The following is a 19,458-nucleotide window of genomic DNA, read 5'->3' on the forward strand; positions in this document are numbered from 1 at the left end:
GACATTATGCTGCAAAACAAAGTTTTGGTAGAGACACCTGTGGTTTTTTCTGTCATTAACATAAGCTATTTTCACACTAGCAAAATTTTGTTACAATAGAATGATATGGCCATCTCATCGGCTTCCTACCTAGGTTACTTGCCAATTTTAATCTATAGCAACTTCTAAGCCTAACTGCAACAAAAAATTCTTTACTGAAGGGTTAAAAAATGTAAATCTGTATTCCTAGTCACATCTAGACATGTGATTTGATCATATATTTATATACCTGTATTTCCTTTTTAAAAAAAATGTTTATTTTTGGGAGAGTGCAAGTGGGGGAGGGGTAGGGAGAGGGGGACAGCGGATCCAAAGCCAGCTCTGAGCCGAGGCCAGCAAGCCAGATGTGGGGTTTGGACTCACAAACCACGAGATCATGACACTGAGCTGAAATCGGAGCTGAATTAGATGCTCAACCCACTGATCCACCCAGGTGCCCCCATATACATGTGTTTCTTTTCCTTTTTTTTTTTTTTTTAGCGTTTATTATTGAGAGACAGAGCATGAGCATGGGAGGGGCACAGATAGGAGGAGACACAGAATCTGAAGCAGGCTCCAGGCTCTGAGCTGTCAGCACAGAGCCTGATACGGGGCTCAAACCCCACGGACTGTAGCCGAAGTCCACACCCAACCGACTGAGCCACCCAGGCGCCCCCATATACATGTGTTTCTTAAGCATTTCTTAGAACTCTGAGGGGTGGGTAGGAGGTATTCTTGATCTAAACTGAGCTTTTTGAGACAGAGTAGAAAACGGTTTGTTAGTTGCCGATTACAATGTTTGGAGTTCCCTGTATTGCAGACACTTTTTTTTCCTCCTTTATTGGAGATAGGGTTAGGTTAACTTTGTTTCCTGTCTGGTATTGGACCCTGGCAAAGATCAGAAACCTTGGGATATTCAATCTGATGAGGCACATTATTCTCAAGTCTGATCATGCAAAAATCTTAGTTGCTTCTGAGTCTCTAATAAAATGATGGTGGTCTGGTAAACACAGAAGCAGGGCTCTTATCAGTACCAAGTGATAGCCAGTTCTTCACCTCCAGTTTAGGAAAGAGTGTGAGGAGAGTGGTAATAAATCAGTAAAAATCGATTGTAACAGAAAACAAAAACAGCCTCTTTCCGTATAATTACGCCTGTGAAGTTTACACATTAACCTTACCATCAGGCAGGGAGGGTATCATCAGGTAAGGTAGGGAGGGAGAATATTTTCATTATTTTAAAGCGCATTGGTTTCACTGGAGACTTCTAAGTTTTCCCTGAGAGTGTGAGACAGAGACTCAAGCGTCATGACACAGAGCGCATCAAAACATAAAACTGTTTGATACATGAATTTTTAAACAGCGCCCAGGCTATGAGTTTTCTTCATGCACACCTTAATGCTTGTCTTTTGAAAGAACTTGAAACGTAAGTAAGTAGTATTAGGTAATCGTTAACAATTAAAAAGCTGTATTTTCAGAGTCCTCTGCAAATGCCTTCACGGCGAATCCATTTCCGTAGCGGTCTTTCAAAGTGGCATTATCTTCATCCCACTTAACCAGCTGTAAGAGACAGCGAGAGAGAGAGAGAGAGAGAGAGAGAGAGAGAGAGAGAGAATGGCATCTTCTGCGTTTTCCGTGTGGGCAGATTGGACTGGGAAGTGGAGTTAGAAAACACCGGTTCCAGTCTGTGTTCGACAACTCGACGACCTGAGGGGATGTTTGGCCTCCCGAAACTTCAGGAGGTTCCCTTGAGACACTGAGATGGTAACGATCACGTTATACACGACCTGAGCCCACCAACGGAGTTCTCTACAGGCAGCAGCTGGGATGCAAACGTGAGCCACAATTCCCATCTCCAAGCAGCCGCATCCCTGCCACAGCACTGGGGTTATAACAAAGTGTATGTTGGGGGGGGGGGGATGTCAACCCAGTGAGGTCACTCCTTTAGGCCAGGGCCCCCAAATTCTGCACCTGGAGGGCTGTGCCCCGCAAAGCCTCGCCAACCCGACTTGGCACAATGGCGCCCTTAGGCTCTTTGCTCACCCAAGCCGCGGAATTTTTAGCAGCTCTCCTTAATCACGGGAGCCTTTTTCCTCCCAGTTCTCCCCGGAGACCTCGTCAAGCCTCTCCTCCCCTGGCCTCGCCCAGGGAAACGTACCCGTATCCACTATTACTCCACATTCCCCCTCACGCACCGCTCGTGCGGAGGTGGGGGAATGGAGGAGTGGCTTGGCTTTTATATGCCTTGCCAGCCAATGAACGTGCCGCCGTTCTTCCGGTCGGCGAGCCGGCCAATCCGAACAGGCCGGTGTAATCTTCGGCTCTACTCGGCTCTTTTCGCTGATGCGGGAGCTTGGGGGCCACCGCCGCTAGAGAGACGCTTTCCTTTTTTTATTTTTTTTCCATGTGTTCACTTCCGGGTCCGGCGCCGATCCGGATGCCCGAGGCAGAAGGATGTTTGACCTCCGGATAAGCGAGGCGCCGCTGTGCATTCATTCCCGGCTGCATCAGTGGCGACAGCAGCGACCCGGGCGGCGACTCTCCGGCCAGAGGCGGCGGTAGGAGGCACCGGCAGTAGTGCGGGGACCGAGTCCGAGACGAGCTGCGTTCCCTCCCTCGCTCGTTCCTTCCCCCCCTACCTCGCTCGCTCCCTCCCTGCGTGGCTCGCTTTCCTCCTCCGGTCGCCGGCGGGTGTGATGTGCCGCCGCCGCTGCCCCCGCCGCCGCTGACTGACGGAGCAGGGGGCGCCGCCCGCGCCCGGGACCGACCCCGCGAGCTCGCGGCCGCGCCTCTGAGGTAAAGCCCCCTCCGCGGTGGCGCGCGGCCGGCCGGCCCCGGCCCGGCGGCAGCCTCGGCGCGGCTGCGGCTCCCTCCTTCCCGGGTGGGGCTGGGTGGGCTGGGGTCCCGGGCCGGGAAGGCTGGGGGTGCGGCGGGGGCGGCGCCGCGGGCGGGGGCCGCAGAGCAGGGGTGGGCGAGGATCCCGGCGGGCGGAGGGTGGGCGGGAGGGGCCGCGGCCGGGGGTGAGGGCGCGGAGGGCTGGGCGCGCGGGGAGGGGGCCGCGGGCGGCGGGCCGGGCGGGTGCAGAAGTTGCCGAGCGGTGCGGCGCGAGTGGGGACGCGGGGGAGGTGGGCTAGCCGGGAGGAGGCGGGGGCTTCCTCGGGGAGGGGTTTTGAGGTCGCGAGCGCAGCCCCAGCGCTCCCGATTGTGTCCAAGACAATTACCTTCGGAGTGGGGGGTTCGGGAGGGCGGCCGGGCGGGAGGCATCGGCCTGCTGGAAGGAGGTGTCAGGGGCCAGCATTCATTCCAGGGGTAAACTTCCCGCTGGCGTGTTTGTTGGGGGCTGGGGGGGGGGGTCCGGGGTTTACCTATTTCATAGAGCTTTCGACTTAGCTCAAAACTTAACCAAGGCATATGTGGGGGGTAACAAAATTTCTCTACTGGCTGCTGTTACCGTGCTGGTTTGTTTGTTTATCCCACATGCAGGGGAAGTGACACACGGAAGCGTCCACAGCTCCCACATTTCTTTTCTGGGCGGGGGGGGGGGGTGGGGTGGGGTGGTGGTGATGGAGATGTGTGTGTGCTCGTGGGGTGAGGGCAGTTAGGCCTGTGTTAGGATCCTTCCAGTTCTCCCAGGGAAGGAGGAAAAGTTAATGGGTGGGAGAGAGCCAGGGAGAGTCTGCGTGGGAGATGGCTACTGTTGCTACACTGTGCGAATTAGTTGTAACTGTTGTAATGAGGACCCAGGCTGGCCAGTAAGTGACCCCTTTTTAACCTTTTGTTTTAGAACGTCGACTTTAATTGGAAAAGTAGAAACCTACTGATTTTTAGTAAGTGAAGAAAATAAGTCAGTATTTATTTCCTGTGCAGTTGCTTCTTGTGAATGACATTTGCCCCCAGAGAGTAGAAGGTGTTGAGCTCCATCTAAGGAATTACTTAGGATACTTTTTAAAATGGAAAATATCTACTTTTTAAAGCCTTGTATGTATTTGTGAGAATATTTGCTTTCCCTGTAAATAGAGAGTGGAAGAAAATGCACATTGTAAGAATAAGGCAGGATTAGAAAGATTATGAGGCCCGTTTAAGAAAACGTTTTCCACCAAAAATCAGTTACAGTTTGTGACATTGTTAATAACTTTTGGGGGGGGGGTGGAGAGATGTGCTTAGTGTATTTAATAACTATTCCCAAACTTTGATCCAACCGTGTTCTGTATTTTGTATATATTAGCTTTTATAGTTGGACATAAAGTGAAAATTGTATTTATGGCATTGAAAGAAAGATACCAAATAAACTGCATTGGCATAGATTCTCTGAAGTGTACAGACTCATTTGCTTACAGGGAGCTTGCATTTCTGGAAATGCATCAGGTATTAGTTTTTATTAGAATGGGGACAGAAAGGTTAATTTTAATGTTGATATATATATGAGACATTTGAGGGGAGGGGATCTTAGAAAATTATCATCTTCAGAATGATTTATTGTGCTCTTTGCCCTCCTCTGCTATTCATCAATGCAAAAATTAATGTATTATGTAATTATTGACATTTTCATTGTTAGATTTCCAAGCGGTAACCATTAACAAAATCTTCAACACAGGCTATTCATTTATTCCTTCAACTAAAATGCCTGGGATTAAAATCAAGGAATAGTGTAGTTCAACCTGGACCATAACCATGTACAAAGGACCTTTACTCTGTGGTTAGAATGGAAGAGTGGGTAGACTATGAAGATGAGTCAGACCCTGGAGCTGTCTTAAAGGGAGACTTGGACATGCAGAGATAATTGCAACACAGGACACCTGTGGGATTTATTAGAGGTGCATGGAAGCCTGGTGTGTGTGTGTGTGTGTGTGTGTGTATGAGAGACAAAGAGATACTAATTTTTGAGTGAGGAATTATGAATGACTTTAGAGCTGCTAACACTCCATTTGGGCATTAAAATATGTTAAGGGACAAAACGGGGGCTTCGTGTATGTGTGTGTGGTTGGGTATTATAGGGCCTGTTGGTCTGGACATGAGGCTCCTGTGCCACGAGGTCTGTGTGGGAGAGGAAGCTGTGAAAATAGGTGGATATCAGGCCATGGAAGTCCAGAATGCCTTGTATTTAAAAATGAGTCAGTTTGAGATATAAAGGTCCAAATGTACAGATTTTATGCTTAGAGGAAGTAGGTCGGCAAATAAGGATGGTAAGTTGAAGGAAACAAACTATAACAGAATAATCAGGTTGTTACCATTCCTGCTGATGGGAGGAAAGCAGAAAAGTATGTAATCTAAAACACTTCATACCTGGCTTTGTCCTCTTTCTTTACTTGAACTTGAATATGGGTGTGTCTGGTAATCTGGTAATTGGTTTTATATGAAATGAATCCAGGCTGTGAAAAATGTGCCTTTGGAAGAAATGGGAAGCTCTCTGTTTATTTCTCTATCCCCTCTGTAATCCCCTGCATACTGGCAATAGACTATTATTCTAGTGTAGTTTATAGATTCAGAGATTTTCAGAATGGAACAAGTGGTTGTTTAAATTTCAGAGGGTTTCCCAAAAGGATGTATCAGACTATAGAGGGAATGCTGAAGTATTAAATGTTTTAAGTGTTTATTTTTGAGAGAGAGGGAGAGAGAAACAGGGAGAGAGAGCGCAAGAGTGAGTGTGGGAGGGAGAGACAGAATCCAAAGCAGGCTCCAGGCTCTGAGCTGTCAGCCCCAAGCCCCACGCTGGACTCGAACCCGTGAACCATGAGATCATGACCTGAGCTGAAGTCGGACGCCTAACTAACTGATTGAGCCACCCAGGTACCCCTTGGGAATGCTGAAATATCAAACAACAAAGCAAAACACAGGTCATTGGAGAGGTAGATTATTGTTAATACATTCGTAGTGAGATTCATTATGGGTAAAGTGAAATGTAAGGAATCTGTGTACAAAGAGAATTGACCATAACAGTGGAATGATAAAATGGGAAATGTCCACAGTTCTGGGTAATATGTGTAAGGTTTTTAGTTATCTTAAATATTAAATGGCCCTAAAATAATTTAACCCCTAAATTTATCCCTATCAAAGAAGTGCTTCAAAAAATATTACCCTCACGGTAACAGTGTTTAAGTCTATGTATACTCACGAGGAAAATTGTTTGATGGGTTTTACTAACTATTGCCCTCTAGGTTTCCAAAAAGGATTAACATTATAACTGAATCTGTATTGTCTTGAGCGTTCCAGTGATAACACTAATACCTGTTAAAATTTATTAAGTGCCTACTTTGTAGAGGGAGTATATAGATCATACTTTTAAGACAACTCTATTTGTTAGATGGTGTATAACCCTTGTTTTTGACATTAGGAAATGGTCATCCAGAGTTTAAGCAACCTTTTTAGGATCTAGCAGAGTGCATATTTAAATCATTTTCTTTTTCTGACTTCAGAGTCTTAAACTCACCGATCTGTTGTTTTTATAATTTTCCATCCTCTTTGTGTTTTCTCGAGTGGTTGGTGCTTAGTGGTATTGATTGGTGTTGTTAGTGTATTTCTGGGTGTCAGTTCTTCAAAATGTAACTTCTTTTTTGGAAATGGCAGTTTTTGAGGTGTCTGTAGTTCTCTAATTATAGAGATTCTATAGGAACAGACAGAATGGTTCTGCCGACAAAAACTACTTCAGAGTATACTTTAGTGAGTCTCTAGGACAGAACTGTATTTGGGATTATTAATGTGTAGAATCAAGTGTGTATTATCCATTAATGTGAAGTGAGTTTGGAAAGGCTCTGTATTACTCAGAAAATAAGGAATGAGAGAGAGATGTGAGGACAGATAAGTTTTGCAGACACTTTGGAGCCTGCTATTAGGCGTGTTTTTTCTAGCTCCTTGCTCAAAGCTGGGATTTAGAAACCATAAATGTTTGGGTTTCCTCCTATAAGGGGAGCTCAAGAAGGTGTGTGGTGATTTGTCCTTAAACTATAGTAAGTGACTGGTTATATTCTCTCCTGCCAGTCCCTGCCCATCTTTTTTTTTAATGAGAAAAGAATTCTTGACAATGATCTTGAAGTGGGTATGTATTTGGTAGAAAAGACACACACTTTGGTCATTTCCTTTACTAATGATAGATGTATCATACAGTTATAACTTAATTTCGTGGAAATCCATAGCTAAGTCATGTCCACATATGCCTAAATCACATCCACATTTGTTTTTACAGCTTTCCCTGGAGTTAAGTAAAATCTCAGAATAGCCTTTTTCTTAAGATACAGATGAGTTGTTAGAAGGTTGATTGGTGGCTAGAATAGGCAGAGACTCTTGGGAACAGCCTACTGTTGCAGGAGACTCTCTTAACCCTACCTGTTCAAACCCACTCAGAAGAATTCATTCATTTACTGCTTGATGCCCATGCTACATCGAATGGCAGTAGACTAGGCTCTAGTGTTTTTTGTTAATATTAAAAACATTTTTCTTAATGTTTATTTTTGAAAGAGAGAGAGAGGGGCAGGGTGTGAGTGGGGGAGGGGTGGAGAGAGGGAGACATAGAATTTGAAACAGGTTCCAGGTTCTGAGCTGTCAGCACAGAGCTGGATGCGGGGCTCGAACTCATGAACTGTGAGATCCTGACCTGAGCTGAAGTCGGCCGCTTAACCAACTGAGCCACCCAGGTGCCCCTTTTTTAATATGTTTTTAATGTTTTATTATTTTGACAGAGAGAGGCTGTGAGTGCAAGAAGGGGAGGACCAGAGAGAGAGAGAGAGAGAGTGAGAGAGAGAGAGAGAGAGAGAGAGAGTGAGAGAGAGAGAGAGAGAGAGAGAGAGAGAGAGAAAATGAATCCCAAGCAGGCTCCATGCTGTCAGTGCAGAGGCCTGATGCAGGGCTTGATCCCATGAACCATGAGATCATGACCTGAGCCAGACCAAGAGCCGAATGCTCTACCAACTGAGCCACCCAGGCGCCCCTCTTTAGTTTGCTTATGAACTTTGCTCCCTTTCCTTTTTTTTTAAAAAAATTTTAATGTTTATTTTTTGAGAGAGACAGACAGACAGAGTGCATGCATTGGAGGGGCAGAGAATGAAGGAGACACATAATTCAAAGCAGTCTCCAGGCTCCTTGCTGTCAGCACAGAGTCCGACACAGGGCTTGAACCCACGAACCATGAGGTCATGACCTGAGCCAAAGTTGGATGCTTAACTAACTAAGCCACCCAGGCACCCCTGTTTTTGAACTTTTAATCCCACTAGTTATTTTATACTTGCCAAGAATTATTTGTGTTTGCACCCAGCAAGTTGTTGATGGCAGTTTTACTTGATGTCTTAATTACGTAGTTTGATGAAACATTGTTCAGTGAACTTTGGAGGCAAAAGTTATAGGAGAATGTAGGTGTGGGTAAGAACTTTTTAAACAATTAGGGGAAAAAACCCTAAAAAATCTCAAAAAAATTCGATAACAAGATTGCTTTTAAGCTTTGTGAGATGTCTTTCTGTGTTTACGAAACAAACTGGAAATCACGTTTATAGTAGGTGTGGTTTTCTCAAGAAAGGCAAAGTAGAACTGCAGTCTGTACATCCATCCATACTTGAAGGAAAGGCCTTGGCCTGACATTAAAGATTGTCTTGGCAATGTACACTTTTATATTTTATTTGCTATAAAATGTTTAAGGTGTAGATTTTTTATGATCCCCTTTTTAACTTAGGAGCTCTTGGTTAATATATTAAGGAGGGTATCTGCTTCTATTATATCATCTAGCTTATGCTCTCTCTCAGAGGTTGATGTAATAGCATCCTCTTATAAAAAAGAAAGAAATTCTCGTATTCCTGGCTGTATTCATTCAGACCTCAGGGTAAGTTGTTTAATTATGTAGTCAGGTGATCAAGCTGCAATTCTCTCATATTTCCCTATATGGCCCCTGATCTGATTTCGTATTCTTCCTTTCAGTTTTTATGTAGAGAGGAGCCTTCTTAGAATCCCAACATCTGCTCAGCCTGTGTAGGGACTGCTGGAGTGAATTGGTAGAGGAAGTTGTCCCTGGGAACAGGAAATGCCATACCCTTGAGGTGCAGCAGGAGCCCTTGAGCTTGGTACAAAGTATGCTGGCTGGCCTAGCAGCTTAGAATAGCTGTCCTCCTGTCTTGTCTAGCTCAGCTCAAGTCAAAAGGAAAACTTTTAGGTATAAGAAAGGAGGTCCAGGTTGGGGAGGAAAAGACAAAGGGGGTAGACTGTTTATCTTGGTGTTGCCTCATTACACTGCCTGAAATGCAGTAGGTAGTTTCTGATATGGAACCCTGAAATACTGAGGTAGGCTAGGTTAGTTTTTCAGAGCTTTGGTCTGCCTCTCAGTGATTTTTTTGGCTCTGCTCTTCTCTTTGTGTTGGATTCATCCTCAGGGTGGTAGCAAGATCACATCTAGACATGCATTGGCCAGGAAATGTTTTGCACAAGCTCACCAGCATACTTTTCCTTTCATGTTTTATTGACCAGAATTAGGTCATGTGTACTTCCTCGCCAGTCATGACAAAGGGAATGGGGTTATCATGGCTGGCTTCTGTTAATCAGGATATATCCCCTGCCATAGGGAATGGGGTCACATTTTCCTGAGTTACATGGTGAGGGGCGGATGTTTATATATTTTTTAATTTTCTTTTAATGTTTATTTTTGAGAGAGAGAGAGCGAGAGCGAGAGAGCGAGTGCACGAGCGGGCCGGGGAGGGGCAGAGAGAAAGAGACACAGAATCTGAAGCAGGCTCCAGGCTCTGAGCTGTCAGCACAGAGCTCAACGTGGGGCTCAAACTAACAAACTGTGAGATCATGATCTGAGCTGAAGTTGGACGCTTAACCACCTAAGCCACCCAGGTGCTCCAAAGGGTGGATATTTTTAAAAGTTGTGGGAAAGAAGAACATGGAAGCAAATGGATCTGTTAAAGAGGCAATCAATAGTGACCACTGCATCTACTTGTTTTGAGAATGAAAATAAATAATGCATATAAATGCACTTTGAACTTTAAAGGGTTGTACAAATGTAACGGATGAAAGATTAGAGAGCTGCTTCTATGTTGCTATCTTAAATATGCTCAGGTATGAATATTTTAGGAGCTAAAACAGTTAGTTTTCATATTGACTAACTTTGAGTCAATAAAATCAGTTATCTAAGTTGTAACATTGTACCTTTTTTCCCTGGAACTCATAAAATTATTATAACTTTAAGTTAAAATTTGTACCTGTGAACTTATTTAGAAATTTTTTTTCTGAGTCGCTGCCCTCTCTCCTCTCCAAAAATTGCACATTGCCCAGGCTTTTGATCTCATCGCATTTCTTTAGTCACACCTAGAGGACAGTAGGTACCTTGGGGAAATGGGAGTTTATCAGTCAGAGGAAGGGTTCGACTTGAATCATGGAATCATAGTAAGATAGGAGGAAAGGATAGTTTTTACCCATCTTGAGAAAAGCAAAAAAAAAAAAAAAAAAAAAAAAAAAATTGGTGGGGGCATGGGGAGGATGGGGAGGCAGGGGCAAATCACAGAATTTTGGAACTGAAATGTAATGAATCCTGGGACGGTTTGAGTGAAATGCTCAAGTCACATGCCTGGTGGGTGGACTCTTCTATGCTACTTGCTGGTGAGGTGTTCTTTCTGACCCAAGAGGTGGGACGCCATGAAAACATTTGTCTGCTTTGCAGTTTTGTTTGGGACCATGGGCTAGTTCTGGAAAGCAGTCAGCCAGCTGCTGTTAGTACAGATATATGTTTCCAGGCTTTGGAAAATTTTAGCTAGAGGATTTTTTTTTAAATAAAGCAAACAGAGATTTGTAAATCTTCCCTGAAGCACAGCAACACAGACACACACACACAGGCACACACACACACACACACACACACACACACACACACACACAGGTAACCTCCAAACTGGCCTGCTTAAATAAAAATGCAGAAGTAGAATAACTTGTATATTTTTAAGTTCAAGAAAGTTGTTATCTTAAAGGTTTCTGTTTCTGTAATATATATAGAGTGTGTGTGTGTGTGTATTGTACATGTATATTGAGATATGTATATGTATATATGAAGGATTTTGACCGTTGTAATTCTGGTCATTGTAATTGTTGCAGTTGTGAATATACAGAGTAAATCCATCCATTCTCTGCAAGGATATTTATGTTAATGGCAGTTATTTATGAATAGTTACATTTAGGGCAATTTTAATTTTTATACTCTTTATGTGTCTCTGTATTGTTTGGATTTTCTGCTATATATTTTTTTGGATATTTCTGCTCTACATTATAGCAGATGGCATTATTTTTGCCATCAGGAAAAATAGTAATTTTTTTTTGAGGAGGAGGAGGAAAAAAATAGAATCCTGGGGTAGGATGTTTTCCACCAACTTAGATTTTAACATATGATTTTGCTTTTATTGTATATTATCTTGAATGAAGTGTGCCTGGAATGTACTGATACTTTGCTTTTAGAATTGTACTTATTCAAATTTTTTACCTTAAAATTATAAGTTGAATTTGGCCACGTAATACCTTTTGTGATGCAAGTGAATAGTATAAAAGCAGACTTCTGAATATTTTGTAATTATTAATTGTGTTACCTATTTTTTTAGCTTGTTTAAATTTCAGGTGGTATACTTGGCCTTGATTTAGAGTATGTTGTATTAGAGTCAGAGTTGAAGTCACAGTTTCCTTTAGTAAAAAGGGAAGTGAAAATGTTTTTTTTCCCCATATATAGCCAGTCTATGTCATGTTTGTTTTCTATTTTTGTGAAATACTTATATTATAGTCTAGCAATGAATATTTTCAAATGGTAGGCAAATATAGCAGGTAATGTCATAGGCTGAGAAGAGAGAAAATTCCTGGTATTCCACTAGTTTTATGGTGTGCAAATACATGCCTATAAGAGCTTTTAGCAAAATCCTCATTTGAAGAGCAGACGTTAATTAGTATTGTTTTGGAGGTGGAAGTAGTACATGTCAGTTGTTGGTGACATTTTTAAATACTGGTGTTTGTAGATGCAGATTTTTATAAGATTTTTTAATACGATTTTAATATTATTTTATGTGCTTTTATTCTAGAGATGAAAACAATATGAATCGAAAATATACATCTTACAGATGTGGAATCTTGTAATAGCAATATTCATTTAAAAATGGTAGATTATTTACTGGGCATATTGTGGCTCATATTCCATTATACATTGGGGTTCTGAAAATATTTGTACTTAATGAAATATCAAAATGTAATCAGCTCTTCGAAATCATTCCTTTGATTTTGATTTATTTTCTGATAATCTGTTAAGGTTGGTAACTGACATGTGTACTGTATGTATGTATATTGTATGCTATGCTATTTATACACATTCCAGTTACCAGCTACTAATGGACTGACTGAAAACTAAAATCCTGATTGTTGGGAATGACAATATGAGATAAGTCAAAGTGAATTTTACTATATGCACTTGTTTAAAATTTTCCGATTGAAAATTAGTAATTTTTTTTTTTTTCTGTGACCGAGGAAATGAGAAGAAAAATGGATAGTTTTAAAGATAATGCTTGCAGCCTTTGCTGTAGGGAGTATTACCACTGAGTTAAAAATAAGAGAGGTGAGCCTGGGTGGCTCAAGTTGGTTAAGCGTCCGATTTCTGCTCAGGTCATGATCTCACAGCTCCTGAGCCCTGTTTTGGGCTCTGGGCTGACAGCTCAGAGCCTGGACCCTGCTTCGGATTCTGTGTCTCCCTCGCTCTCTGCCCCTCCCCCACCTATGCTGTCTCTCTCTCTCTCTCTCTCTCTCTCTCTCTCAAAAATAAACATTATAAAATTTTTTTTTAAAAATAAGAGAAAGCATTTGTGGAAGAGGCAGTGTATACCAGTGGCTCTCAGCCCTGACTTCACATTAACATTTTCTGGGAACCTTAAAATGGTAGATACTGGGCTTTTATCCCTGCTAATTGATATCTGAATCTGGGGAGTGGGGCCAGGACATTGTTACATTTTAGGTTACTACAGGTGATTCCAATGTGATGCAGGGTTTGAAAATGACTGCTTTCTCCTTGTCTTTATACATATCTCTTAGCTCTTAAATTTCAAGTTCCCTTTTTAATTGGGATAGGGGTGTGAAAGTGAGACAAGAAATGCACAGACAACATTTGCAAGAGGACCAGGTTAATAGCAACTTCTCTTTATAGTTTCATACCCAGAATCCTTAGGGATGCCATTGTATTCATTGCTTATTAGCAATTGTTGCTAAGTCCAGCAGCAAAATTAGAGGATTTTTAAGGTTTGGAAAATTTGTTAAAGGGAGATTTATCAAGAATAATTTAAGGCATCATCTCAGACGCCCCTGAAAATGTTAAGAAACCTAAGTGATAAAAACAGTCTAATTTTTAAAGTTATGTAAAGTATAAGAAGGCAAGAACTGTTGCTCATCAAAGATGTGTTAGTTTTAGCATATATTTATAATATCATTGAGTTGTATTTTTCCTGGGGCATCAGGATGGAAGAGGTCTTAATAGGTTAGTGTAGCTGCGCTTCTACTGCTTTACTCTCTTTCATGCCCTTGTTGATGAGGAATATGTGTGTTCCCCCAAGTGGAAACAGTTTACTTCAGTGACAGTGTATTGTGTATGTAGTATGTTGTCTGTATTGTATATAGTCCGTAACTGTGTACATATAAATGCACTATGATAATAGGGTTTTCTGGTTATTGTATCTTGTCATTTATGACATATCAGGGTCCTTTTTTGTGACTCATTTGCTGCTGCTTCCTAGGTCACAGACCCCTTTACCAGTTATAGCCTTTTGTGGCAAAATGAGAACAAGCCGTTTTATAATGAATTCATTATGTTAAATTCCATTCAAAGAACATGCCTTTCGTGTTGGCAAAATTGGATTTAGCAGTTCCTCTGTAAATTTAAGGGTTAGATATTTTGTAAACTGCTCTAGTAGGAGAATTTGTGGTAAAGAAATTTAAGAGTGGGGGTGCCTGGGTGGCTCAGTCGCTTAAGCATGTGACTTCAGCTCAGGTCATAATCTCATAGTTTGTGAGTTTGAGCCCTGCATCGGGCTTTCTGCTGTCAACATGGAGCCCACTTCAGATCCTCTGTTATCATCTCTCTTTGCTCCTCCCCACCTTTTCTCTTTCAAAAAAAAAAAAAAATTAGGAGTGGATAGGGTATATAGGACATGTTCTGTGTGAACCTGAAGAAGACTTGTAGAATTATTTTGTGTTCACCAAAATTCCACAAGAAAACCAGCACATGACAGTGAGGTTACCAGTAACATTTTGCATATACAGTTAGTAATTGAGTAATGGCTACCATTCTAGGGGACCGTAATTTCGTATCAACTATTCTAACATCCAGAGTGCTTTGAAAACCAAAAATATTTTCTTGTATGTTTGGCACAAATTGTGTTTTTTTCCATGAAACTTGTTTTGAACTGTTGTGTCTCTTTTTCATGAATTTGTAGGTTTCAGTGCAGAAATAGTTAAGTGTCTGATTATAATGTTCTGTCCTGTATCATCCCGGCCTTTGCACAGAATATATGGTGCATACACATGTATCACCCTTCAGACGCCCCTAGAATTCAGAATTCCCAATCACGTTTGACTGCAAGAACTTTGGAAAAGGGCCTGTGGAACTGCATTAATTTATTTCCACTTCTTGCTTCTTGATAGAACCTACTCAGTATCTCATTCCTCTGAAATGGACTTTCAGTAAGTTGCTAGTAAATTTCTCTCGCTCTTCTCCTCTTATAAATCTATACATACCAAGAGGCACTTTATTTTAATTCATGTTTGTTTAACAGTTGGAAGCTTTTCTGTTTTTTTGGCACTGAGTTATTAACCCTGGTCCTGTGGGCCCCAGTGTGGTCCCAGAAGCATTGTGTAATGAGGATGCTTGGGATGGAAAATGTTTCTGGTAACTGGCATAGCTGAGTATTCATCACACACTCTTTTTAGTCCTTGGGGTTATGTAATTTTACCTCTGCCTGGTAACTTCATGCCAAAGCACCTGCAGGCAGCCCTCTTTTTACATATCTTGGCTTCCTTTTTCATAACAGAAAGAAGCAGGGGTGTGGTTGTAATGCCTCTGTTTTAGCTTCCTTAAACTTCCTTAATTTGTTTTTAAGACCTCACTGCAAAAATCTATATACTTAACTCAGGCTTTTTGCCCCCCAGCATCTTTACTAGTTTTTTTCTTCTCTCTCCTTTTCTTTATTATTTCACCCTCCCTGCACCCTTGAAAATAATACTTCTCAACAAGAGAAGTTCATGATTATGGTATTGTCAATTAGGGAAAGTTCCCTGCTGGTGGGAAGGTGACAACTGTGCATATCTGGTAGTTCCCTGGAGAGGACCTTACTGTAGGGGAGTGATGACTGCACTGCTGGACGGTATTCTGTGTACATGGTCTTTGCCTGCTTTCCCTCGCTAAACATCGAGGGGTGATTGGGTAGTGACCACTCTGGTGCATGCGCTTTTAGCTGTGTTTCTGAGTTCACCAAGATAGTAGGCATTTTAAGGTATAGATCCTAATGGGAGATACAGAACTTACAGAACTTATGTACCCTTGCTGTGTGCTCTGAAAGCACTATACTTCTCATGTTCATATCATACTTTATATTATTATTTGTTTAAGCTGTGTGATGTGGCATGGATTGTGATTGTCTTGGGTGCCATTTGACTTCCCGTTTTGGCACATGATAGGCCTCTTGTGATTGCTCTTTTGTTGAATGAATGGATTGATCATTTTATCTTTTTTATTAGGGAGATTTAACATGGAAGAACCTTGATTAAATGCCTCCAGAGGCACCGTGCTCACTCCAAGCCACTTTAGTCTGAATCATCAGAGTTGTATGAGATATCTCTAACAAATACATTGGTTCTCCTTTAAGTAAAGCAACAAACACAAGCATCTGACTTTGTTACTCAGGCTTAAAAGTAGAGAAATACTTTATAGAAAGGTTTTTCTTTTTTTTTTTTTTTAAATGGTGGAAGTTGACATTAAATGCATTTATGGGCTACTTGGAAAACTTAAAGGAAATATTCAATTTTTTGAGCATTTCACTTAATTCTGATTTTTTCCTAAGGTATTTTTTATATTAGATACAGTTTTTTCTTTCTCTTTTTAAAAATGTTTATTTATTGGGGCTCCTCAGTGGCTCAGTCCGTTGAATGTCCAACTTCGGCTCAGGTCGTGGTCTCATGGTTCATGGGTTCGAGCCCTGCGTCGGGCTCTGTGGTGACAGCTCAGAGCCGGGAGCCTGCTTCAGATTCTGTGTCTCCGTCTCTCTCTCTGCCCCTCCCCCTCTTGCACTCTGTCTCTCTCTCTCAAAAATAAATAAACATTAAAAAAATTGATAAAATGTTTATTTATTTTTGAGAGAGAGAGAGCCAGTGTGCGTGTTGGGGGGAGGGGTAGCAACACCAGGAAACAGACTTTCAAGCAGGTTCCTCGCTGTCAGTGCAGAGCCTAGCGTGGGGCTCCCTCTTAGAAACCTTGAGCTCATTATCTGAGCCCAAATCTAGAGTCGGCCATTTAACCAACTGAATCACCCAGGCACCCTGTTTCTCCTGTTCTTAAATTTTTGCACGCTAAAATTCACTGCCCCTATAATTGATGCACAAAACAATTCCATTAGCCCAAAATATTCCCTCCTGCTGCCCCACTTGTAGTCAACTCCTTTCCCCACTCCCAGCCGCTAGCAATCCCTGGTCTCTTCTTGGTGTCTTTAATTTTGACTTTGTCAGAATGGCCTGTGGTACGTAGCCTTTTGAAGCTAGCTTCTTCCACTTCGTATGGTGTATTTGAGATTCATCTGTGGTGAAGCCTGTGTCATATCTTTTTGCTGCTGGTCAGTATTCCCTCATGTGGATGTACCTCAGCATGTTTATCCATTCGCTGTGCAAAGCGTTAAGTTTCCTGATTTTGGCAGTTAGGAATAAAGCTGCCCCAAACACCCGTGTGCAGTTTTTTGTTTTTTTGTTTTTTTTTCGTTTTGGTGAATTTAAGTTTTCATTTCATTTGGTAAATTTCTAGGGTTGGAATTGTTGGGTCATAAGTGAAGTGTGTGTGTGTGTAACTGTATTAGAAACTGCCACAATTGTCCTAAGCAGCTGTATACCATTTTGCATTCCCACCGGAATATAGACGAGTTCTAGTAATAAGCAATTCCTAAAATTTAAAATTGCCATATTGAATTATTTTTTAGTAATTAGCTTGTGAATTCGGTTGCATACCAGAACATCATGACAATAACATAGTTTTGAACGTGATATTTTTATTGCTGTAAACCTATCAGATAGATTGTGATTGGGGTGGGGGGGGTTCAGTTTCTAGGGAATGCAGGCTTCATTATGTTTTGGAACTTTTCTTTCTTGCTCAGGTAAGAGAGCCCCGATCTCCGTAAGAAACACTAGACCTTAACCCTGGTGTTCCTATTGGGGCCTAAGTGTCTTTAAATTCTGTGTCTCTCTCTTCAGGCTTTTGCCCTTAATTTTGAGAAGGATTCTCTTGGTTTGGTCTGGGCCGAAACAAATCCTTAGTCTGGAGAAGTGGTAGTTTAAGATTTTCTATCACTTGTTGCATGTTTCATTCTAGAATTGTGTAGAAGTTGACTTGGTTGTTCATGATTTACTGTCAGTTACAACGTTAAGTTCTTGCTATGATGAAAATTGACACTATCAGCTTCCGAAATAAAATTCTCAAACGTTGATTCCCTTGAATGAACCTTTTAATTTTGTGACCTTTGCCTACATGAGGCTGTTACTTGTAATTATATTTTTCTAAATTAGGAAATTGGCGCTATAGTCAGGAAGAAAAATATAATTTCATTATGAGAACTACATATGAAACAGCTACTGACTTTTCTGAAGTACTTTCTCATTTATCTGGCATTATTAGTCACTGGTCTGTTAGACCAATTAGAAGATTGAATTTATACTAAAATGTTTTCTTTTAGTATTTTTTCAAGCGGTAACCTTTTCAAGTACACTTCTCAGTGTTTTCTAAACATACTCAGATCTTGCTGAGTCAGGGTTCTCATTTTGCACATCATTTAGTGTGCTGTTATGCATAGACTGTGAATTTATTGAGGTGTATAAAGTTGTCTTCTTGGTTCTCTGTCATGTTTTGACTAGTCACTTCAATTTTTCCTTTTATGTTTGATTTCTAATAATAAACTGATCAGGATTATTTTAAAATAAAGGTAAAATATAGTTTAGGGGCTCTTTTTGCTTAATGAGCAGAGTACACATTTTGTGACCTCCTTTAAGTAAATTTTTTTCCTCTGGTTCATAGCTCTGTTTTGGAGAGTTGAAATCACAGTATAAATGACCTTTGATTTGTGAGGTGTTACTCTCCTTATAGTACCTCTTAGAGCTATAAATTGCCTGCCTGTCCATACCTTTTTCTTTCCTTCTGTCCTTGAAAAAGACATGACCTTAGAAATTAACATTCCTGACCTTGCAAGAGGTAGTTTCTCTGTTCGTTCGTTCATTCATTCATTCATTCACTCATTTCTGCAATAGGCCTTTAACAAATGTCTGCTCTGTATTATGTGTTATATTAGACAATGGGGAGACTGAGTTGCATAAAATCTCCTTCCGTTGAGGACATCAGATTAAAAAAATGGGTTGTCTCAAAGTTGAATAGTAAAAACACTGCATCTTGTCTTTCCTTTAAATTGGTTGTAAGATGTAGAGGTTTCATCAGTTCTCTTCTTCCATCAGGAAGCTCAAAGGTTGTCTTTCTTTTTGTGAAGTTAGCAGCAATTGGTACTTTCCTACTTCCATTAGTTCATTAGGAGTTGCATAATGATGGTATTTGAATTCTGTCATTTCTTACTCTTTAGATGGGAATGTATTTAAAGAGAATATTCTCCTCATCAGTTAGGGCTGATCCTCATGATTAACAGATTCTATATTTGCAGTTTTCTCTCCTTGCTAACATTTATTTGTAACCCTCAAATCCACATTCTCGGTGCTTTTCCAGGCATTCACGGATATTCACATGCGCGGAGTGGCAAAAAATTCAAAGTACCTGATGTGCATGTTCCCACCTAAAATCGAACAAGGTGATGTTCTACCTTCTTTTGCTTTCTGGTGCATTTTTGAGGCCTTTTGATTTTGCTGCTTAAAATGGTCCCCAGTGTAGTACCGAAGTACTCTCTGGTGTTCCTGAACTCCTAAAGGTTGTCATATGCTTTATGGAGAAAAGTATGTTACATGGGCTTCATGGAGGTATGAGTTTTAGTGCTGTTGGCTCTGAGTTCAATGTCAATGACTTAATAACATGTATTAAATAAGACATCTTTAAAGAGAAACTTCTGTGAAACAGGTTGTATATTAATCGTTGGATGAAAATGTTGTGACCACCGTCTTGCAGGAACTGATCTTCCCTAGGAGCAGTGGTCCAGTGTTCCCCATTGCAGGGTTTGCTGCAACTGTATAGAACATAACTCCTGGGACCAACTGTTTGTAGTTTTGCTC

The 19,458-nt window shown here is 41.4% G+C and overlaps 1 protein-coding gene across 10 annotated transcripts in view; it reads left to right on the forward strand.

Annotated features, from left to right (window-relative positions):
* Window positions 1-2,435: 2,435 nt before the first annotated feature.
* The window catches only part of CSNK1G3 (casein kinase 1 gamma 3), a 105,035-nt gene continuing 88,012 nt past the window's right edge, over window positions 2,436-19,458 (forward strand). For 8 of the 10 annotated variants that reach the window (XM_027076807.2, XM_027076813.2, XM_027076812.2 and 5 more), the window contains exon 1: window positions 2,679-2,811. The gene's annotated coding sequence lies outside the window, so the exon portion shown is untranslated. Of the gene's footprint in view, window positions 2,574-2,678; window positions 2,812-19,458 lie in introns of those variants that run through there. The other 2 variants (XM_027076808.2, XM_053220363.1) reach the window with 2 other exon arrangements.

Source organism: Acinonyx jubatus, chromosome A1 (genome assembly GCF_027475565.1).
Source record: "Acinonyx jubatus isolate Ajub_Pintada_27869175 chromosome A1, VMU_Ajub_asm_v1.0, whole genome shotgun sequence".
Taxonomy (NCBI): Eukaryota; Metazoa; Chordata; class Mammalia; order Carnivora; family Felidae; genus Acinonyx; species Acinonyx jubatus.